We start from the raw sequence: 25560 nt of genomic DNA on the forward strand, positions 1-25560 counted from the left end.
AATAATCTACCATATGTTGCCTCTAGCCAAATTAATGCGGAAGTTACCTGATGATCAGCCTGGTGATGGGAAGTAAGGGGCTGATGTTACTGCTGGCACTGGGGTGGAGGACATTGTCACAAGTACTTTACCTGAGAACAGTCATTAACATGTGCTGTTTGGCTATAGCTGCTACTACCACAAGCCCTCAGTATTTAAAACAAGATCTACATTGCAGCACTGTGGATCTGCTTTATATATCATTGAATTGCTCTGCAATGTTTGATGTAATTTTTTGGAGAGCCTGTCTTTCTTTATTCACACTTGAACCCCGACCCACATCATGTGATCATTTATATATACTGCAAACAGCTCCATATTTTACATTGGCATAAGCTTGTTGTGTCTCTCTGAATTGCTTCCTTCCTTAGCACTACCAGTACCCACCTTTTTTGTAGTTTTATGTACTGTTTATGGCTATTGGCCCATACATTCAGATTGTGCAGCTTCCAAAATATGAAAGGCTACTTGTGAAAATTTACAGAAAAAAAAACAAAATTCTGGATTTTTCTGCATTCAATATATTACAGAATTAATGTAAACAAAACTGTGTGACCACAGAGGAAAACTGTACTCCTTTTTTATTGTCTACTGTACCTCTGTAGTCACACAGTTTTGTTTCACATTTGTTTCTTTTATGATGTTTAGAAGCTATGTTATATTATTACTATAAAGACTGCAAATGTACTGTATGTTTTCATTGCAAGGACAAGTTTTGCTGAAAACATTGCTGTCTGTACCTTTAAATACCATCTACTATTAAAAAGATATTTACACTTGTTTGACTTGTGTTTAACCTGATTCATCAGAAAATTATGAATTCAAGGTGTATAGTGTCTGCTACGGGTAAGACATTCAATAGCTACTAGGTATGTGACTGAATTATATATAGAGAATACCTTTATAATCCCAAAATTCTGAAATACCGAATTACAGAATCCTGAGATTATAAAGTCGAAAGCTCAAAAGTTCGAAACCCCAGAAGGGCGAATTTCAAAATCCCAAAGTACGAATATTTTGAAGTAGTGCTTCTGGTGTTGCGCTGTGTGAAGGGATAGCTGAAAGTTCAGGTAAGTATTTATGTTTAAGGGTTTTGTTTAGGGGCTTTAGTGTGTGCCAGTGTGTTTGGTTACTGTGATCTGTGCGTGCAAGGGGAATGTAGCTTGTATGGTGGTGTTTTTGTATGTCTGTCTGTGTAGTGTGACTGTGGAGTGAGTATATTTAAGTAAGGAGGGTGGGGGCGCAGCCCCCACATGGGGGGTTCAGTGGTGCTTGCCCCCTGCTTTTATGTAGTGTAGGTTTGAGTGTTTTTCTGTTGGGGGAAGCTGTGTGCATGTGTGTGTGTCTGTGGTGTATGGTTAGTGTAGAGTTCGCGATATTAAAATTTGTGCTTCTGGGGTTCCAGCTTTATGATCTCGAAATTCTGAAATTCGATATTTCAGGATTATAAAGTGAATATATGTATATATATATATATATATATATATATATATATATATATATATATATGTATATATATATATATATATATATATATATATATATATATCTATATATATATGTATGTATATATATATATATATATATATATATATATATATATATATATATATATATATATATACATACATATATGGAGAGGCACTAAACTCTAAAGGCACAGCAGTACATTTGAAATGTTACTTGGTTCACAGTAGAGAGTTCTATATTAATTATATTTAATTTCAATCTAGATAGAATATAAAATTCCATATGTATGGCAGTATAATACAGATTTCACTGAGCAGTAAACAATAGCTTCTTTCTTGTGTATTCAACAAGCCACAATTTTGTAGGGCCCCTATCCAAATTGCAACACCCAATAAGAGTCACTGCATTTGAAAACAAAGCTTTGATTGTCAAAAACATGGAACTCTAAAACTTCCAGTTACTTTAAAGTTTTTTTTTTGAATGGTCTAACCCCCCCCCCCCACCACCACCACCACAAATACCATATACTACTGTACCTTATAAGCATTAACTCAGAGATCCTTGGACTTCCAATGACATGGAATATTCTGAATTTAGGAGTTAGTATATATTTATATTTTCACTGTCAGAGGATCACACTGTAGATAGTATAAATAAGCAATGCAGAAGAGATACAAGGGTTACTTTAAACAGGATACATTTAAAATCCCAAAGGACAAACATGAACACTGAAAACATTAACCAGGTCAAAATAAAATACTAAATTCATTTCTACCAGCTTTTAAGACATTCTAAAAAGCTGATAGTGTGTTGTGTATGATTATGGCACAGAAGAACTTGGGTTTTTGTACTTTTCCCCACTGTGGTGCTATCTCAGATTCAGAATGTACATGTAGCATGGGGAGTGTCTGAATCAACCCCCCACATGAGGGGTGGAGGGGGGCTTGCACCTCTGCATAGCACTCTTTTTTGTTCTTTTGGAATTTTGTGGTCCGTCCATCTATGGTCGATATTTTTGCTCTTCATGATTTCAGATGTATTCCCTTTAACTAAACTGCTGATGTCATCATAAAATGCTTTGCTGTTTAGACTTTAATTACAGAATACCAAATGCTTAAAGAGTTGTACACAAGTAGGCTATGGGTTCAAAGACTCTTTCAAAATTATCTAAGATTATTGTGTGATACACAGCATGCTCAGTCCATGTGCTACCTTGTATTATAATGCATGCATTATATGATTCTAGTTGGCTTGTATCATGACCTTTAGTTGTGAAGCAGATGCTGCCTTTTTGCCAGTACCAAGATATATTGCCCCAGTATGTGGCTCACATGAGGTAGCTCTACTAATTTTTCATTCCCTTACTATCATACTTCCTGCTTAAATGCTGCTCTCACAGCTATGATAGGCCATGTCGGGTTGTTTCTCTGTTACTCTACCAGATTATTCAGTGCCATGTTATACAACATAGTCGACAGCACAAAGATTTGGCTGCAGGACTCATGCGTGCTATAGTATACTAATAGACATATCAAGGTAGTGAATGTGACCCTTCACTTAGCCAAATATATGTTTCACTATGGTGTTGGGAGTTGGTGATGGTGGGGGATCATCCTCCACCATTCCAGCATATATCTGGCATCATGTGCAACACACAACAGTGGCATCATTATATGTGGTTTCTTGTTACATGCCTGCATTGTAATAGAGTATACTAGCCTCTACATCCCCTATATGTTTACATACTAACTAGATGAATCTAGGGAAAAATCCCCCTGCACAAACTAGTAGTATGTGTGCCATATGCATGAATTATGGAAACTGCCTGGAGAGCACACAGAAATATCACAGATGATTTTCTGTGCATTCTGTGCAACCTGACAGTTGAGGGTGTGAATGAGTTTGGGTCTTGGTAGCAATATTTGTGCAATCAGTGCTCACAGGATTTCAGGGTATTGGACTTTTCTTTTGTGCAATTGGTGGCTCACAGGATTTCAAGGAAATGGGCTATGCTTTCTAGGACTGTATTCTGTTACACAGAGGTGTATAATGGCTAGACTGTGTTCAGGCTATGAATCCCTAAAGATCTTATTTTAAGTATGCTTTTAGTACTGGGGTTGAAATAAGCTCCACCTGCTTATCATGCATTAGTTTCTGTTTAAAAAGTGGTTATAGGGAGTGTGTGGCCAAGATGGCACAAAAGAGTAACAAGTTAAATTTTTTTCTGATTTTTAATTAGTCAAAACCTATACATTCTAAACATAGATGAAGAAAAGAAGAAAGTGATAGGTTTTTAATTTCTAAAACTAAATCAGTCAGAAACTTCATTTCAAATATAGAAAAGGAGGACACTGTAAACTGAGTCACCTAATAAACAATTCACAGGATCCTTCTCTTAAAAAGACATTGGATTTTTGGTGATAAACATATAATATGTCATGACAAAGAGTGATAAACTGGATTTAAAGTATTACAGCTTAAAAATAATGTAATCAAATTGACATTTTCCGTAATTTGATAAAAGCAACAAGGTACAGAAATAACTGTCACAGAGGAATCCTTAAATGATCATGAAGGAACAATTTCTGAAGGTGAGCCACACACAGAATTTCTTTTAAAACAAAACAACTGGCTAATTCAAAAAAAGAAAAGAAAAAAAAATACATAGGTAAAATGGAAAATAGACTGAGATATAATAATATAAGAATATATGGAATACCTGAGAAATCTGAAGGAGAATATATTTTATCAACATGGTTACATAAAAACTTGAACTTACTATGAGTGTTATCATTTGGATTAGAAAGGGTTTATATATCTTTGCCTCTCCCCAAAAGAAAAACAAATGCTCCTCAGTGTTCAGTAATTGTGAAGTTTTTCTCCAGCATGGAAAAAGACCAAATATTGAAAGCCACTTGGACAAGTCCGCCTATCAAAATTGAAGAAAATGTTATTCGCTTTGACAATGAGTATTCAACTAAAGTAATGAATTAAAAGAAGGCTGGTTTACTTGTAATTAGAAAGCTTAAACAAAATATATAAAGTCAGTTTGTCAACTGGAAGAACTAATAAAAATATGTGAAACTTTGGAAGAATCAAATGAGCTTATACAGAAGAAAAATATCATTACATCAGTGGAAGAAATGGAATGGCAGCTGTATCCTTGGAAAGGCAAAGTGAAGTTAATGCACAGAAAACAAATAGTAAACCTAAAAGGCAAAAATAATGTGATGGGCTGCTTTGTTCTTTTATTTATTTATTTACTTAATTATTTTGAGTATATGTAAAACTCTTTCTGGCTCACAAAAGATTGTTCAGGGGAAAATATAAATAAGTAATCTATTATTTAATACCTGACAATAATATATAAAGTATGGATGTTATATAATAGCTTTCTCCTACTAAAGCTGAAACGTCTTACTAAAACATGAGTATAGTCACATATTGGTGTATTTAAAAATAGATTATAAGAATATTTTTATTTGTTGAAGCTATCCTGTAGTATACATAGTTATATACTCTCTTAGAGAGATGTTTTAAACATGACTAGTAAAACATTCTAAAACAATTGTCTTAAAGTATAGCTCTGTGTAGTCTTTTTATGTACAGGACAAGTTATGTTATGTACTTTCATTATTTTAGGTTTATTAGATTAAATTTCTGACTAACTTAAAAAATGAAGTTGCAGCAACAGTATTATTTTGAATGCTGTAAATGGTGCCTTGTAAGTTTTGACCAACTGCCAAACTTTGATATTTTTATGTTTGAGAAAGTTTCTTGGCACAATTAGCAAGCGTAGAGCTAGTTTATTGGCATTAAAGTAAAATTCCTTTAGTATTAAGTGTGATACCTCAAATTACAGGACATCACAAACAAGGATATTTTAAGAAGCGATTATTTCTATTGTATTTCAAAAGCTATGTCAAGTATCTGTGGTTTATGTTTCTTTACATGACTTTTGGCTGTCTTTCATTTTCAGGGACATCCCTGATTTTGACAGTTTTGACTCTGCCTTCTTCATCCCTCCTAACACTGGTAGCTTTTGGAGAGATGGTATTGAGTTGCACTTAATGAATGAATAAAGTGCTTGGAGTTGTAGACTTTGTTGGTTTATATATAGATTCACATTGTCTTGTTCCGTTAGTTTCTTAAGTTAACAGTTCTGGTGTTTTGGGGAATGTCTTTGTTTCCAGATTTTCCTTGAATTTGTTGGGAGCTATAATTCTTTTTTTATGATAATGAAGAGATAGACTTGTTTTTGTTTATTTGAGGAAAATTTAAAAAAAGGGTGACTTCAGTAGAAATTGGACCTATAATATCTTACTTGTAATTTGTTTTTCTATCAACATTGTCAGTCATTCAAAGGTTATTTTAAAATCTAAAATATTTAGTTTCTGTAAGAAAAAGGTAGTTTTTTTGATAAATTGATATAGTACAAAATATTAGAATAAAATAATTCTTATTTAAAAAAATAATACAGACTATACAGAACTGCTCTTCTGACTAATTACAAGAATGTCACTGGACAGCTTCAAAAGATATTTGTTACTTATAAAGCATTTTTAAAGCTAAACCAAACATTTCTGATATGAGGTCTGTGCTATAAAATATTGCTATACATGTTAGAACACACAGAGTCTTTGAAATGTACCTCTAAACTGTCCATATTTTTGCATAATATTTCATTTTTTGGTCTTACCCTCATAAAATTTGTGATTTTCAGGCAAATCACTGAGGACTGACATTGTTTTTGAGTTTCAGACTTTATATCCTTTAGAAAATGCATGCTAACACAAAATCTTTTATTTCATCAACTTTCTAAGTTTATAAGAGTGATATTTAATATTTGAATATTTTTGGACTAGTGTCCCCATTTTTTGTGCTAAGAGGTTGAGAGATGTGCTTGTAAAAGATAGGTAGATAAATCAATATGAATACAAACAGAGTAAGTTTCATTTAACTAGAGAGATGGGAATATTATTTATCATGTAAGATAAACATATTAAGTCAAACATTTACATGAAAACAACTAAACTATGGAAATTACACTGTCAGATTTATGAAGATATATGCTGAGAATAAGACTTGTATTGATGAAATTGCCATATACTTAATGAAGTCATGTGGGTTATAAATAACCACTGTAACTGAATTGTGACATATGTCTTTTTCATATTCAAAATAGATAAATGCATTACATAAATCGAATACAATTGAAATGTATGATAAATCATAATTTTGAACTATATTGGATATCAAATTTTAGCCACATCATTGAAAGCAGACCAAGAAGAAAATATGTGATTTTCCTACTTTGGAAACAGTGAAGAAGAAGGACACAGCAAGTAACACTGTCTCTCCTTTGTTGCTGAGTGATGCACAAGAATGGAAAAAAAGATTATACTAGACATAGGTTCATAGGTTCATAGGTTCATACTAGGCTATCTGCCCGAGGGCATTTACAAGCCTAGCCCATCGTTTTGTGGCTTAGGCCACCCCTTTAGTATGGGGAACTATACCCATTATTTTTCTGTGCCTCTGTCGAGCAGTGACACTGAGGTAATCCCTGGGGTATATCTCCCATCCATTGGTCAAGATTTCTCTTGAAACAAAGCAGAGAGGGGTGCTCTGCCTCATGTACCGGATTTGTTCCACAGCATAGGGAGTCTTTGGGTGATGAATCTATCCCTCCAGCACGTCCTATTAATAGCCGTGTCAAGGTTTAAGTCTCCGTGGCTCTGATGGATCTAGATTTTTGAGGTGAAGCATATTCATCAAATCTGGGTTTGACATGGCCTTGTATGTTAGGCAAAGGTCACCTCTGAACTGAATAGAGCTGGAGTTCTTTCAGTCGGGCAGCATAGGACAGATTTTGAGACCATCCTTTGGTGAGGAACTTTGTGGCCTCCAGCTGCTGTGCAAGGTCAGGTCAGATACATTAATGGGGGGGCATTGTACTCAATTGGTCTGATGATGTGATGAGTAAGGGAGACTATGACCTGATAAGGTGGGCAATGTAGAGGTCTTCCTAAATGACAGACTACTATCAACCTGGGTCCCCAGGTCCCTGATAACTTCTTCTGTGCTGACTATGCATTTTGGCATTTAAGTTTAAAAGGCATGATCTGCTTTGACAAAGCCAAACTGCTGGATCCAAAGTCTGCAAATTCCCTATGTCTTTATTTATGAGGTCCATTATGATCGGCTTGTCAGAGGTAAGACTTTGATTAAACAGCTGTCCTAGCTGTGGGTTTAATTCCTCATTGAGTTCATGGAGCACACCTGCAATCATTTGAAGTTTGCATGCGGCAATGTCTGTAGGATCAGTAATCTTTCACATCATTTTGAACTAGTCACATCATATCTAGGGAGTTTCCTCCCAGGTTTCTAACTAAAGAAGGCCTTATGATTGTCTTTTTTGGCTGATTTGATGATTTTTTGAGAGCTCTTTTTTTTACTTATAGTGATCAAGGGTGTCTTTACCTTTTTTTTTTTGCTCTATCTTGTAGTAGCTTCCTCCTTTTGTTGTAGAGTTTGTTTATGGCTGATATTCGGTGAGGCATTGATTTGCTCCTTACATCTGAATGGCCAAGTAAACATGAATGAGAACAATGATTGATAAGGATAAGGCATATAGAACAGTATCTGTATAGTAAACTAAATATAGATGGGATAGTACTAAAACAAGTATCTGGGGAAGAGAGTAAGGAAAAATATGAGCAAGATAACTTAGCTTTTTATTGTCATGGATCTTACAACTAAACATCAGAGAATATATGAAGGGGATAATATCAGATCAGCGTGGAATACATGATGAAATATATGCATGTTATGAGCAAGCAAAACAGATTATGTGTAGAAAAATAATTATTACTTAAATAAGATTCACTGCTGTGAGAAACATTGATTTCTACAATGGAATAGTTTAAAAGAGAGGAACAATAATACATTAGGGAACAGTGATATTATGTAATGTTTATTATGCAATGTTAATAGAACTATGTCCAGTTTAGATAGGAAAAGGTAACAAAGGATGTGAAGGGAAACAGTAAATACTCAGATAAATTACATAGTAGGGTATAGTGATATTATGTAATGTTTATTATGCAATGTTAATAGAACTATGTCCAGTTTAGACAGGAAAAGGGAACAAAGGATGTGAAGGGAAACAGTAAATACTCCGATAAATTACATAGTACAATATCATAGGAGGTCTTTACAGAGAAATAGTATGGAAGTTAAAGAGAGACAGAGAGGTGAAGATAAACTATGATAGTGTATTCAAAACAATATATTTTCATATCTTTTCATAGACGAATACAATAGACAGGGTAAAGAGTGACAGTAAGAGATTAGCTTGCATAAAGTGCAAGAATATTATGTATTGCATATATGTAGAAGAAAATGACTGATAAAGACATTAATGAAGTTGTATCAATTATTTTCAGAATATAATAACAGAAAGGCAGGTTAAATCATTTGTCCATTACTACATTTCACAAAAGGTCAAATAGAGTGAATGGATTCACAAGTACAGTTCTGATTATAATAATGTTTAATAAATATCAATGGAACTTTTTTATCTATGCCTGAAACTGTTAATATTAAACACCACAAATACACACACATATATACATGCACACACACACACACACACACACATATATATATGTCTTTCTTTATTCGCACTTGAACCCCGACCCACATCATGTGATCATTTATATATACTGCAAACAGCTCCATATTTTACATTGGCATAAGCTTGTTGTGTCTCTCTGAATTGCTTCCTTCCTTAGCACTACCAGTACCCACCTTTTTTGTAGTTTTATGTACTGTTTATGGCTATTGGCCCATACATTCAGATTGTGCAGCTTCCAAAATATGAAAGGCTACTTGTGAAAATTTACAGAAAAAAAAACAAAATTCTGGATTTTTCTGCATTCAATATATTACAGAATTAATGTAAACAAAACTGTGTGACCACAGAGGAAAACTGTACTCCTTTTTTATTGTCTACTGTACCTCTGTAGTCACACAGTTTTGTTTCACATTTGTTTCTTTTATGATGTTTAGAAGCTATGTTATATTATTACTATAAAGACTGCAAATGTACTGTTATGTTTTCATTGCAAGGACAAGTTTTGCTGAAAACATTGCTGTCTGTACCTTTAAATACCATCTACTATTAAAAAGATATTTACACTTGTTTGACTTGTGTTTAACCTGATTCATCAGAAAATTATGAATTCAAGGTGTATAGTGTCTGCTACGGGTAAGACATTCAATAGCTACTAGGTATGTGACTGAATTATATATAGAGAATACCTTTATAATCCCAAAATTCTGAAATACCGAATTACAGAATCCTGAGATTATAAAGTCGAAAGCTCAAAAGTTCGAAACCCCAGAAGGCTTAATTTCAAAATCCCAAAGTACTGAATATTTTGAAGTAGTGCTTCTGGTGTTGCTGTGTGAAGGGATAGCTGAAAGTTCAGGTAAGTATTTATGTTTAAGGGTTTTGTTTAGGGGCTTTAGTGTGTGCCAGTGTGTTTGGTTACTGTGATCTGTGCGTGCAAGGGGAATGTAGCTTGTATGGTGGTGTTTTTGTATGTCTGTCTGTGTAGTGTGACTGTGGAGTGAGTATATTTAAGTAAGGAGGGTGGGGGCGCAGCCCCCACATGGGGGGTTCAGTGGTGCTTGCCCCCTGCTTTTATGTAGTGTAGGTTTGAGTGTTTTTCTGTTGGGGGAAACTGTGTGCATGTGTGTGTGTCTGTGGTGTATGGTTAGTGTAGAGTTCGCGATATTAAAATTTGTGCTTCTGGGGTTCCAGCTTTATGATCTCGAAATTCTGAAATTCGATATTTCAGGATTATAAAGTGAATATATGTATATATATATATATATATATATATATATATATATATATATATATATATATATATATATATATATATATATATATATATATATATATATATATGTATGTATATATATATATATATATATATTATATATATATATATATATATACATACATATATGGAGAGGCACTAAACTCTAAAGGCACAGCAGTACATTTGAAATGTTACTTGGTTCACAGTAGAGAGTTCTATATTAATTATATTTAATTTCAATCTAGATAGAATATAAAATTCCATATGTATGGCAGTATAATACAGATTTCACTGAGCAGTAAACAATAGCTTCTTTCTTGTGTATTCAACAAGCCACAATTTTGTAGGGCCCCTATCCAAATTGCAACACCCAATAAGAGTCACTGCATTTGAAAACAAAGCTTTGATTGTCAAAAACATGGAACTCTAAAACTTCCAGTTACTTTAAAGTTTTTTTTTTGAATGGTCTAACCCCCCCCCCCCCCACCATCACCACCACAAATACCATATACTACTGTACCTTATAAGCATTAACTCAGAGATCCTTGGACTTCCAATGACATGGAATATTCTGAATTTAGGAGTTAGTATATATTTATATTTTCACTGTCAGAGGATCACACTGTAGATAGTATAAATAAGCAATGCAGAAGAGATACAAGGGTTACTTTAAACAGGATACATTTAAAATCCCAAAGGACAAACATGAACACTGAAAACATTAACCAGGTCAAAATAAAATACTAAATTCATTTCTACCAGCTTTTAAGACATTCTAAAAAGCTGATAGTGTGTTGTGTATGATTATGGCACCGACGAACTTGGGTTTTTGTACTTTTCCCCACTGTGGTGCTATCTCAGATTCAGAATGTACATGTAGCATGGGGAGTGTCTGAATCAACCCCCCACATGAGGGGTGGAGGGGGGCTTGCACCTCTGCATAGCACTCTTTTTTGTTCTTTTGGAATTTTGTGGTCCGTCCATCTATGGTCGATATTTTTGCTCTTCATGATTTCAGATGTATTCCCTTTAACTAAACTGCTGATGTCATCATAAAATGCTTTGCTGTTTAGACTTTAATTACAGAATACCAAATGCTTAAAGAGTTGTACACAAGTAGGCTATGGGTTCAAAGACTCTTTCAAAATTATCTAAGATTAGCCCCTCAAATAGCACAGAACATATGTTCTGAGTGCAACCAGCAGCTCAGGTGTAACTGGTGAGACAGCATGGGCTACAGGATCATAAGAAGAGGTGTGACCTGGCCACCTTTTCTTTGGGAGGAGGGTAAACACACATTCTTGGGGTATTAGAGTCAGTTGCTTCTCAGCTGGAGATTTGAGACTATCCTGGAACTCTTGCCTGTGGATAGGCAAGGCTTCAGCAAAATATGCTCTTCATGGTGTTGGAGATGTTTATGGCATAAGCCCATTGCACTCCCCATCCCCAGCTATATAAGGAGCAGGTGCCACAGTTAGAGCATTCAGATCTTACACTCACTACATGATATAGAGGTGTCCACAATATGATGAACACACCTTTGTTGACTCTCCCGAGGTGCTTGAATCAGGTACAGCCCCTGCATTTGCATTTACAGACCCTAGTATGGTAAAAGAGAGCTGGGGCTTCACATTTTTAGCATGGAGATGAAAGCTCCTATGTCTTGCTCATTCATGTTTTACCCAATGGAAATTAATGGGCCTATAGGAGACATCAGACAGCCAAAATGGCAGGGCTCCATTTTAGCTGTTGGGGTCAAGGGAGGGGAAAATTAAAGAAATACTGGAAAACACTAGTCTCTTTTTCAATCTCTCTCAGTCTGAGTAGATCTTAATTGCTGAAGGAAAAAATGACAATGTCTAACTAGTGCTTGTTTGACTTGCTGTTCTCTGCCTGACTATTGCTGATCTGTTTGCATTTGATTTTTCCCATCCACTTGCCCTTCTGCTGTTGTATTTTTCAGTTGCCCGCCCTTACTATAAATCTGATTTTGGCCACTCCTTCCAATCCCATCTCATCAGCTCATTCTACTGAGCACTGAGAGATCATCTGGGAAGGCCCTCCCCCTTAGTCTTTAAAAGTTGAATTATCTTCTGTTTACTCCTGTATCACTTACTAAGAAATAAAATCACACTTAATTCAGCTGCTTTTATGCATTTGTACTCCCTCCTAGTTTATTTACATTTTTGCTGCACATTCTTAAAAGTGTTCAGTTGCATTTTATCTGTTGCATTTATTACTGCTTGTTGGTAGTCTGATTACATTATAACTGTTATTCTAAGACTCTTAATTTTGATTTTAGCACTTGGGCTTCATACTAGTTATCTTACATAAGGAAGATTTGTGGTCTACAGTCTTGTGGCAGGGCAGAATAGCCTACACCTTTCTGAGCTGGGGAATTGCTGTTTGAAAACTTATTGCGTCTGTTATTCTAAAAGTGTTTTAGGTCTGGTTTAAGTGTACGGGCTCCATACCAGATGTTTCACACCAAGAAGGTTTGTGGTCTACACTCTTGTGGGAAGAGAGGGTAGCCTCCACCCTTCTGAGCTGGGAACTGCTGGTGAAGGGAAGGCTTATTATGTCTGTTATTCTTAGTGTCTTTCTTCTGGTTTAAGCACTTGAGCTCAACACCAGTTATTTTACATTATGAAGGTTTGTGGTCTACAGTCTTGTGGCATTACAGTCCAGACAGATTTTTTTTGTTGTTGTTTTAACTACTGCAGCACCTGCTTTGAACGTGGCTAAGCGCTGCTCATCAGGTTCCTTGTCTTATTGACCTGTTCAATATTTAAATTCCCCCTCACTTCTCCCTAGTAGACCATCAGTCATTGATATGCACTTCCTGACTTTCTCTGTGGCCAATCGTGTTCTGAGGTACTGTAACATTTACCTCATGTACAGAGACAGCCACTTATTCTTAATAAGACAGATAAAGTATGCGAGAGGTGTAAATACACTAACGCTGAAGGCAAACCTGTCTCATACAACTAAAACTAATCCTATGGAGGTTGACAGTGACACTTGCAGTATACTTGCTGCACAGGGTAAAGAACCTACACATAAAACTACTTATGATGAGGCACTTACAGGTAACCTTCCAAAACACTAAGACCTCCCGCTCATTACAATCAACAATCAAAGAAAGGCTCCTTAGCCATCACATAAACACTCCATTAAAACACCACCCACAGCTACACCTAGTAACATTGTATCCAAGGCCTCTACTGCTAAGCCCTTAAGGCAAACCAGAGAACAGCCAACTTTCCTGGTCATCGGTGATTCTATAATGAGAAACACTAATGTCCCCCTCACTAGACTGAGTAAGAAGAGTGTCACAGTTAGCTGCCTTTCCAAGGCTAGGATTCATCAAATCATAAAGGCACTCAGGTCATTGAACTACAGGTATCAGTTTGACTCTGTCATAGTGCATGTGGGTGTTAATGGCCTGAGATGTACCTCCTTTAACTATATGAAGTGAGACATGATCAAGCTTGCTGAATGTCTGTCTCAGGCAGTTATGAGCCTAGCACTGAGCAGCATACTACCTTCTCCAAGGATGCCACATTGCCAACAGAAAATGATGGATTTTAACAATCCACTTAGCTTCTTGTGTCAATCTGGGAAAGAGGTACAATATTTGATGACCTGGGAGGACATGGTTGACAGACCACATTTGCTTTGTTAGGGATGATCTGCCTACATCCCCTCTACGCTTCTGGATATTGGCAAAGACATCTTCCATCCCTATAGTGCCTTTAATAGACAATGCTATACTGATACACCTACTGATTTAACTGAACCTATATATAAGAACCTAAATATATGAAAGTGGTACTTCTCAATGCAAGAATTCTTAATAAGAAACTCCACTCCATAGAGAGTGTAGACATCTGTGTAGTACTGGAGAAATGGTACTCCAGCAACATGATGTTATAATGCCTTTTACACCTTTAGACCAGCTACTGCACAGGAGGGAACTAAAGGTAGAGGAGTCTCAGTCTGTATTAAAAACAACCTCACAGCCAGACTTGTTAAAAGTGTATGATGCACTGGAGATCATACATGTGCAACTGACCATAAACAGGGTCTCATACATACTTGCAAACTATTGATCCCCCTCCACATCCCAGGAAACCCATACTACCTATCTCAAAGTACTAGAGTCCCTCACCATTCAACCCAATAAGATATTCACTGGGGGATCGTACACCAGTTCTAGTGCACAAGCCTAGTGATTCCTAAACTTTGTTAATACAAACATCCTGGAACAATTGGTCCCTTCTCCTACGAGGGGTACAAGCATCCTTGACCTTGTACTCACAAACATGGGGGGGCCAATGTTCCTCACCCAAAGTAATGTCTTCTCTCATCAGATCTGACTATAGGCAGTATTACTTGAAATAAAATGAAATCCATGATCTAGCAAATCTAATAACCTTTAGGAAGTATTCCAGGGCTAACTTCTCTCTACTAAAGCAACACCTTGCCTAAATGTCAAGCACCCCCACACCCAGTAAACACCATAGCATATACTGAGCTATTTATAAAATCTCTGTACAGCCATATTAATAGTTGTATATAGTGTCTATGCTAAGAAGGAACAATACTATACATAATAAAAGTCCCCTTATCAACCTAAACAGGCAGATAAGAGGGTTAATTAATACTTTAACGGCTAAATTTGAAGAAAAAATAGCTTCTCAGGCAAAAGACAACTACTAAGCTTTCTACAGCTATGTTTGCAACCTCAGGGGATATACAATATAATGTGCAGACTGAACCAGAAGCCACTGCCAACCTTTTGGTTGACAGGTTCAGCTCAAATCCCACCCCCCACTCTCCCCTGATAGTCCAAAAGAAATACTGCATACCACACTATAATTAGGGAATAGATCATCGATGCAATTTCCAAGGCAAAAAACACTACATGAATGGGTGCTGATAACATCCCAGGATCTTTAACAAATAGCATGAAACATGCCCTCTCTGGTCCACATGAATCACTTTTCAGCTGCAGCCTTCAGTCAGGTTTTGTGCCCAAGGAATGGAAGACGGCTACAGTCATTCCCCTGCACAAAGGTGGTCCAACCATTGATCGGGGTATTTACAAGCTCATAAGAATTACCGGCTTTATATGTACAGCCATGGAAATAATCATCATGGAATGATAAATGAAGACATAGCTAACATGCAGATGCTTGGCCCATCACAGTTTGTCTTTGTTAAAGGAAAGTCATGCCTATTAAACCTGGTGGACTTTTTTGAGAAGGTTGTCAAAGCACTGGATGAAGGTAAGACTGTGCACACAGCTTACCTCAACCTAGCCAAAGCTTTTGATACAATACCCCACATAGGGATGATAGACTAGCTCACAAATTTAGGTATAAACTCTTTCATCACCCACTGGATAGCTAACTGGCTCACTGATGGGACCAAGGAGGTCAAAAGAAGTGAGGCCATCTTTACCAAGAGGCCAGTCACTAATGTATTCTCCCAGGGCCACTACTGGGCCTGCTCCTTTTTGGCATCTATTTCTCTGAAATAGAAACAAATAATGAAGGTTGATGGCTAAGGTGGCAGATGACTGCAAGCTGAGGTTATTATCAAATCCCCTGCAGACACTAGCATTCTTCAAGAAGGTCTATCTCTGACTAACAAAAGGTAAAAGCCATGGTTTTAAACTCAGTGCTACAAAATCTATAATTGCACTATTTGGAAAGTCAACCAACCTGGTGTATTGCCATGTTGATAATACACCCCTAAGACTTGACTCAATGGTCAGGGATCTGGATCTGGGTATACATGTAGACAGCAGCAATATGTTCGACCACCATGTGGCCACAGTGATGAGAAAATCCATTTATGTTGCCCAACTTATAAGTAGGGGAATGGCACTGAGGTACAAAGACATCATTATCCTACTGTACTCTGGCCTTAGTAGACCAATCATAGAGTACAATGCTCCCTTTGGTATGTACTTCACCAGGCATATGCAGCAACTAGATTGACATCAGTAGTTCCTTACAAAAAGGATACAAAGAGTAACAAACCTGCCTTATGCAAAACACCTTAAAGCCCTATCCCTCTATTCAGTCTCCTATAGATTGCTGAGGGTGATCTATAGTGGCTTAGAAGGCATCATAAAACCCCCACACTTATGAATCTCCTAAATATTCAAGTCAAAAAGTACCAGAAATACAAGGTCTAAACACTTGAATTTTGTCTGCGACTTAAACAGAACATGCTGGAGAGACAGATGTGTTCCAGAAACTGACTCTCCTAAGGAACTGGCTTCCCATCCATGTTAAACTGAATTAGTCTGTTACCCAGTTTAAGTGTAACCCAGACTAATGCTTGGGGAATAGTAAATTTAAACCAGACCTGGCACCCATGTCCCTTATGGGCAGAGGTAGCTTATACATGCCTGACCCTCAATGTCCTATTTGAATACAGAACATTATTCTTTCAGGAAAACTTGGCTAGGCTTAAAAAGACCGTCTGAGTCATTAGCCTAGTAACGATTTATGAATCTATGTGCAGTGAAAGTGTCAAAGTTCTGAACAATCACCTTTATTAGAACTCTCATTGTTCATTAATGCACTTATAGGTAACTTATTGCTCTTTTGTGCACATTCTTGTCTTCTCTGCAGCTGTCTTATAGGCTAGTCCCCCATGAAGGTCATTAGTTGCAAAGAATATTTAAATTCAATAATAATGATTAAAGTCAAAGGTATGTGTACTAAAGAACCTTCACCAATTATTTGATGTTGCCAGGTTTTACATCTTAAACTGAAGTATACAGCTGAGCTTGGTAAAAAAGTTTATACTGTTTATAAGCTATGCTGAATACTGTAGGCTGTTATGCGCTGAACACAGAATTTCATTTGACAGATAATTTGCTCTCTTCTAGCCACTGTAGATATTATTTCATTCGTATTATGTGCTGTTTCGCTACATTTTTGATTGGACTAAATGCACTCTACTTTCTGTTTAGATTATTTAAATCAGAGTGGGGTGTACGCCTTCTATTTGTTAAGACACCTCATGCATATTGCATTTACTCTTGTCCATGTGGTCCAAGTCATGGCTCAAAAGGGTCTGAGTTGACCACTTGTATTACTTGGTTATCACAAATTGTGTGTGTGTGTGTGTGTGTGTCAAACTTGAATCAAATGTGTCCCACTTGAGCATGATATTTTAGAGATTTTTATTGATTGGTGTATATATGTTACTGACAGCCATACATTGGCCTGACTTTTTCCTAAACTGACGGGTCTCAGTCCCACTAGCATCTCAAACCATTGGTCTATAGCTACTACCTAATTATGTTGAAAACTACTTTTTTTAATTTGACAATTATCTCTACTAGTTTCCTTCTGTTTTCAAAAAGAAGTCCCCGAAGGCATTTAGGAAAACCTTTTCTGCACTCCCGGTCTTCCTTCTGAATATTATCATATCCCACATAAGGAGAGACTTTTCGGCTCCAGTTTCCCATTCCCTTTTTAACTTCTCCAGTGAATCCCTTCTTTTTCTAACTCCCAAGGGTGAACACAAACAAAGCTCTTTTCCTGGGCATATTCCGCCGGCTCTCTTTTAATAAATATTTTATTCTACGTACTTTGTAGAACCACTTTCCACTCCAAGTCCCTAGTTTTTCATGGCGATCACTAACATAGTCTGTTCAAAAGCATTTTACTTCCCTAGAAATCATGGAAACCACAACTATTAACCATTAATTATTTTCTTGTAAAAGCTTTTTGAACACCTTGCCCTCTTCCCGTTGCACACCTTTATTGCACATCTTGCTTAATTTAGGTTTTCAGTTTCCGGGCCTGTGCTAAGAAGAAGTGCGAAGCTTACATTGTATACCTGTGCTTTTTATTACTGATCTGTACTTCCCGTCACTCAGCTTAACATTATTATTGCTAATCAAGTTCTTATTAGGTTTTCTTTTCTTTAGTATTGCTAGTTCCCATGCTTTTCTAAATAAAGTGCCTCCCCGTACAATACCAAAGAATTAGTAACCGCTAACCCACGACGGCGATTACATACAGAGTCTGTTATAACCCATTATACCATGACCCCCCATTAATATTCCAAAACATGCAGGCTGATTGGTCAGCGTGCATGTTGTAAATCGACTTATACTAATGGAATGCAATATCCTAGACCTGGTTATTACCAACATGGGCAACCGGGGCTCCACACCAGAGGTCAATTCCTCGTTGGTCAGATCCGACCATAAGCTAATCACCCTAGACATCCACATCCCTCCCCCACCCCCCATTAGGGAAACCACAGTAAAAACTTTCTCCAAACCCAACTTCACGCTTCTTAAGATAGAAGTGGCAAACTTCACGACACCCATGCTGACGGACAATAGAGGTATGACTGCTGAATCCTACACAAATGCACTTTATAAGCACTTACATGAGTGCATGGATCATGCAATCCCTAACAGAACCAAGATGCTATCCTCCAAAAAAAGGAAGCCAATCTGGTGGTCTCCTGCCATAAACAAACTCTACAACAGAAGAAAGAAACTGTTGCAAAAAAGAGTAAAATCCCATGATTGGAGAAACTCCCTGGTCAGCTTCAGTAAGAAGCTGAGATCCCTCATAAAATCCTCCCAAGTTAGTTATGAAAACAAAATCACCACTGACTCTAAAGACAACCACAAAGCATTATATAGCTATGTCAAGAATCTCAATGGCAACACTCAGATCTGCTCTGAGTTACAGCACAATGGCACTAAATATACAGAACCAACGGATATTGCCAACATCCTGGCAGATAGGTTCAGTGCTAACTTTACCCCTCTGTCATCCCCTAAAGGGCCCATCTCTATACCAGAAGAATGCAAAGTTCCTGTAATCATGGCTGCATAGGTAAAAAACACACTATCCAAAGCCAAGAACACAGCATCCATGGGACCTGACGACATCCCAGGCTGTGTTCTACATGAACTACACAACAAACTGGCACCCCACCTAAGTACCATGTTCAATCATAGCCTCACCTCAGGCGCACAACAACAGTTATCCCACTCCACAAAGGGGGAGCCACCACAGACCCTGGAAACTACCGCCCCATTAGCCTAACGAGCCTGGTCTGCAAGGCTATGGAGTGTATCATCGTGGAACTTATAAACAATGACATTGGTAATCTCCAAACTCAGGACCCCACCCAGTTTGGGTTTGTAAAAGGCAGATCATGTCTCCTAAACCGGATAGACTTCTTTGAAGCAGTCACCAAAGCCGTAGATGAGGGTAAGGTGGTTCACACAGCCTATCTAGATCTCACCAAGGCTTTTGACACCATCCCCCACTCTGGAATTATAGAGAAACTCACTAAACTAGGTATAAATCCCTATGTCACAAGATGGGTTGCCAACTGGCTCACTGACAGAACCCACACTGTGAAAGTAGCAGACTCCAAATCCAGTTTCAGACCAGTGACATGTGAAGTACCACAGGGTTTAGTCCTGGGTCCTCTCCTGTTTGGTATCTACTTCTCTGAAGTACAGGCCAACACAGAAGGTCTTTGGCTAATGAAGTTCATAGATGACTGCAAACTAGGAGCCATAATCAAAACTCCAAAAGATGTGGACATCCTACAAAAGGGCCTTGCTGAGACAGATGCCTGGTGTCAAAGCCATGGCCTCAAGCTCAATGCCAAAAAGTGCATTGTCATTCCTTTTGGTAAAAACTGAGTACCCATGAACTACCACATAGGTGGTAGTCTACTTAACACTGAAAGTGTGATAAGAGACCTTGGGACACAGGTGGACAGTAGTCTCTCCTTTGATAATCACATTGCCACAGTAGTCAGGAAATCCTTCTATGTGGCGCACCTTATCACAAAAGGTTTCTCATCCAGGAAAAAAGAAATCATTGTTCCCCTCTACTAGTCACTCATTAGACCCATTATAGAGTACAATGCCCCTTTTGGTATGTACCTCACAAGACATCTACAACAACTGGAAAGGCCACAGAAATACCTCACAAAGGGGATTACCGGCCTCAAAGAGATGCCCTATGCAGACCGTCTGCAGCTTTACTCCATTGCATATCGCCTACTCAGAGGCGATCTCTGCCTAACACACAAAGCTATGTCAAACCCAGAGCTTTTAGACATGCTCCACTTAAAGAAATCCCAATCCCTATGAGCTACATGCTCTAGGGACCTAAACCTCATCACCACAATAAACAGAACATGCTAGAGGGACAGATTCCTGTCCCAGAGACTTCCCATTCTCTGGAACAAACTACCTATCTATATCAAACAAAGCTCCTCATTAGCACTGTTCAAGAAAAATCTTGATGATTGGATGGGAGATAGGAAATTCAACCCAGGGATCACTTCTGTGGCTCTGCTTGACAGTGGCACAGGACAATAATTTTCTTGGGTGGCGAAAGCCAGGGTACCTTTGGCTAGGCTTATATAGGCCCTAGGGCCAATAGCCTAGTACCTACCTAAGAACCTAAGAAAAAGGTCCGGTCGCCCGGACTTTTTCCATTAGTATAAGTCTTTTTTAAAACACTGTCTCGCTATGTTAAAGGAGTTTAACATAGCGAGACAGCTATAAAAAAAGCAATGGATATCTTGCTTTCTCCGTTGCTTTTTTTTTTTTTTTTAAACCTGTCTCGCTATGTTAAATGGGTTTAACATAGCAAGACAGCTTTAAAATAAGCAACGAAGATCTCCGTTGCTTATTTTAAGGCTGTCTCGCTATGTTAAACCCATTTAACATAGTGAAACAGTAAAAAGCAATGGAGATCTTGCTTTCTCCATTGCTTTTGCCCACAGTTCTGATGTACTGCGTAGGCATACATATGCGCAGTACATCAGAACTGCCGCAGAATACCAGACAGCTGCGGAAGGGCAGTAAGGAGGCATTATACAATGCCATTATTTAAGAAAAGTAATTATTTTTTTTCTTAAATAATGTCATTGTATAATAGCAATAACCCACTTCTGGGTGTGGGTAATGCTGAATTTACCCATGGTTGGCTTTGTTTGGCCACTCGGGCTTTGCCCTCGTGACCAAACCACGCCAACCGTGGGTAAATCCAGCATTACCCACACCCAGGCATGGGTTATTGCTATATTCTACTTCTGTGCACTCTCCTCTCCTGATGTTGTTGTGTCTTTCGGCTTTTCCCGGTTAGGGGTTGCCACAGCGGAACTCCGGTCCGCTAATGATTGGTAGTTGATTTTTACATGCCAAGTTACCAGCCCTGATGCACAACCTTCACTCCTTGACTGTTTCCCACTGCTCAGCTTAACATGATTAATTCACATCAGGTCCTAACTATGTTTTCAGTTCCGAAGCATTCCTATAAAGAAGTACGATGCTTACTTTGTTAACTTGTGCTTTTTAATTCTGAAGAAGTATGACACTAGCATAGTATAATTGTGCTTTACAATTCTGGTTATTACAGACTTTTAAAATAATTTTATTATATATAAGCATTGCTATAAAGAAGTACGACGCTTACATTGTTTACTTGTGCTTTTTAATTCTGATTATTAAGAATAAGTATAATGCTAACATTGTATAATTTTGCTTTTTAATACTGATTATTACAGACATTTACCCAGTTTAAAATAATTTATATGTATATATATATATTTTTTTTTACAGTGTTTCTGATGCCAATTTCATGGTTTCTCAGCATTGGCTTTGCATTACTTTAGAGGAATGGTCTGTTTGATAGGAAATTCACTGATTGGTTTTTAATGAAATTTATTACTGGTTACTCACTAGAAAGTTTTGTAATTGATTGGTGTATATTTTTTACTGACATTTATTCATTGGCCTAATTTATTCTTTTACTGATTGGCCACAGTCTCTCGAGTATCTTAACCTATTGGTCAACAGCTATTAACCAACGTTCCACGTTGTATATATATCTGTTTATGTTACCTAAATCTTTATATAGTTTTCTGAAGAAGTTCCAAGATATTAAAGGAATGTAAGTGCTTAAAACTATCTGAGTGTGGCTCCTTCTTTCCATCCTACATACACGCTTTGATACTTCCTTTGAAGTTTTTGTTTTTATTATTTGTGACTTCGTTCAGTTCAGCCTCAGTTTTGTTTGCATTTGATATACTTAATTGCCTACTCATTTTTTCAGGTGTTTCATTCCTCATTGCAGTGTAATAACCTCAAGAAATTCTCTTTTAAATTTTCAATGTATTATGTAATTTACAATGTTGTCTCTGGCACTGGCTGGTAGTAATATGCAGTTTGTACATGATATTACAGATATGCCTCCTTGCTTGTAAAGTATACAAAGCTGGATTTATGGCAGCAGTTACTTTATTAATCTATATTAAGACTCAACCAGTTTATTAATTAACCATATGTTTAAATGTATAGCACCAGTTACTTTATTAATTAAAGCAATTTTTTATCTTGCAGCTAGAAGTACTATGACAGTGAAACTGAGGCTTTTGTAATATTGTTAATTTAGTGTTAATCTAAGGCCTGTATAGTAATGTTAATTAGTGAAAATGAAGGGCTTTAGGAATAACACAAATTGCTTCACTAAGTACAGCTTTTGTGGTTAGTGATATCGATAAACGAGGGAGCACTGACTGCATTTACCAATCTAAGAGCATATCGACATTTCTGGTTCAGGGTAGGAGTCATGTACAGAGAGTTTTTCTATTTTCAGTTTCAGCTGGATCTGATTTCTGATTCTGATAAATTACATATGATTTATTTTCTGCTAAATACATCTATTATAGGTTTAACTGCTGGGTTAGTACCATGCAGTAAAAGTTAAGTTACCATTGCCACCTTGCCTACTGAGATTTTAAATTGTCTGTATTTCTATAATAATTACATGCCTGGACTACTACTGTGAAATCCATACTAATAACTGATTGTTTCTCAGCTCTCTGTCTGGCTGGACTTCTTATCTGTAATCAGATTTTGTTGACTGCTTGTTCTTTGAATATACAGCAAAACATTCAGTCGTATGTATCATATTTCATATTTAAATTCTGCATTTTCTTTTTCTTATGTAAAGCTTGTTTTTAAATGTCTACTCAAGATGTTCTACTTAGTGTTTCTGAAATTAATATGATATTTTGCTAATGAATAACTGATCTGTTTAAATTGACTATAAAAGAAAAAGGAAATGCAGTCAATTTTTGACAGTTAACCTTTCTCTGTCTGCCGTAACACTGTAACAGAAACTATATTTTGAAGTTTGCATTTGGTAGTTCTAATTAAATCCTGACTCCTGGTGCTACCATAACACCGTGCATACAGACATTTTACAAGATACACAACATTTAATTTTTGTGTCAAATGTTGAATACCAAACCATTCATTCCAATAACATTTTGATTGTTTTGCTTCCCTACCTTCTAACTGTTATACCATTGCTCATGGTTAATATTCACATCCCTACTACCTGGTGTTAGCTCTTACTTTGATCCTAGTCATTAAACATCCCCTTAGCCAGGACATTTGCCAACAAAAGTAGACACCACAGTGAGTGAATGCATAAGCTGTATGGAGTACCTCACTGGCTTCTAGGTGCCTGCTGTAAACTTGCTTGCAGTGATGTACATTATACATGTTGTCTGATCCTAATAGTCAACATAATTTGCCATTTGCCTCTCATGGCTTCATTTAATAGTGACCTAAGCTTTTGTTTTAATTTAAATTTCCTATCATGGTCCAAAATATAGGACACACTATTAAACTTCTTGGATAACTTTACTGGCTTGCTACATGGCATGTAAATGAAAATACTGAAACAGAATCATGTGACTCGTGTCTGCCCACTCTTATGTAATCGTATTCACAGATTTGAAATGCAGGTTTATTAAAGTACTTGCAATCAAGTACCATCCAAACAAGACCATATAAAACAAAATTCACAACACTGTGCAAATAAGTAAGGTACTGTGATAAAAAAAAAAAAAACAGAAGATAAATGAAATGCATACAAACAATTCTCTTAATGCTTGTCATCTGTGGCTGTAAAGAAAAGTATGCCTCCAAGAACCTCTTAAATCCATCCAGTTTCAGAAACTTTCACAACAGTCAGTAAAAGAGGATCCAGAGATATGATACTCTAAAGAAAAAGATAACAGAAGTAGATGTTTCTTTCATACTCTTTGGAACCTCCAATAGCTCCATGGAGGATAGCATGGGATCATAATATGGCTATAGGAGACCAGGAGCTCCTTCAGATAATGGGGACCAGATCCTGCAGGGTTAAACACACTTACACTTTAACTATAAAAGTTATGTGTATCCATATAAGCAACTGGCACAGGTACCACAGGACCAGAGTAATAAGAATTAACTAGAAGCACCTGTGAGTAGTCAAGTTGCTATGTTCTGTTCCAGCTGAATTTAGTCAAGTCTGCTGGCAGGAAGCCCCAAGTACAGAGATCAAGAAGCGAACAGGATATGCACAGTGACAGAAAGACCCTAACTAGGAGAAGGCATTTGATTTAAGTAATGTTCTTTAGGAAGAAACATGATGACTTCACTTCCTCAGTTTTCCAAAAACACACCAAAGATTTTTTGTACACTTCATGGGTTGGTTATTTTGTAATTAAGAGGTCTTTATATATGTTAGTAGTCCTTGAAGAAATTGTTAGTCTGATGAAGCGGCAGGAGTCCATGAAAGCGCTTACTACATCATCTGTGTTATTAAAGATATCTGCTTTGTATAACCTACGTGTTAGCTTTGTTACATTTTGTATTTTTACTCGGACGTTACTTTATCCAGTATAGAGGGATTCTTCTTATTCATTTTTCAGATTAACCATAATCTTCATGTTATTGCCAGTGTTGTAGGAGAGGTTTAAGAGTCTGAAACTGGAGGGTCTTCAAGTGGCATGGGTAAGCATTTCAAATTGCTGGAACCTGTGATCTGAGAGACTGTCTTACAGACTATCTGCAAGTATACAGAGCTGAGTATATTTTTTTTGATTGTAGACTTGTTAACTGTTTCTTAGATCTCTGTTGAAACTGTGTCTCACTGTTCTGATATACTGATCTGCAAATATACAGATCTAAGTATTTTTTTTTTGGTTTTAAAGTTTATACTGTTAGTTGTTGTTTAGATCTCTGTTCAAACTGTTTTGTCCCACCCTATTTTTGGTTTGTAATTTAAATTTG

The sequence above is a fragment of the Protopterus annectens genome, chromosome 6.part0, assembly GCF_019279795.1.
Source record: "Protopterus annectens isolate FY-2018-M chromosome 6.part0, PAN1.0, whole genome shotgun sequence".
Taxonomy (NCBI): Eukaryota; Metazoa; Chordata; order Ceratodontiformes; family Protopteridae; genus Protopterus; species Protopterus annectens.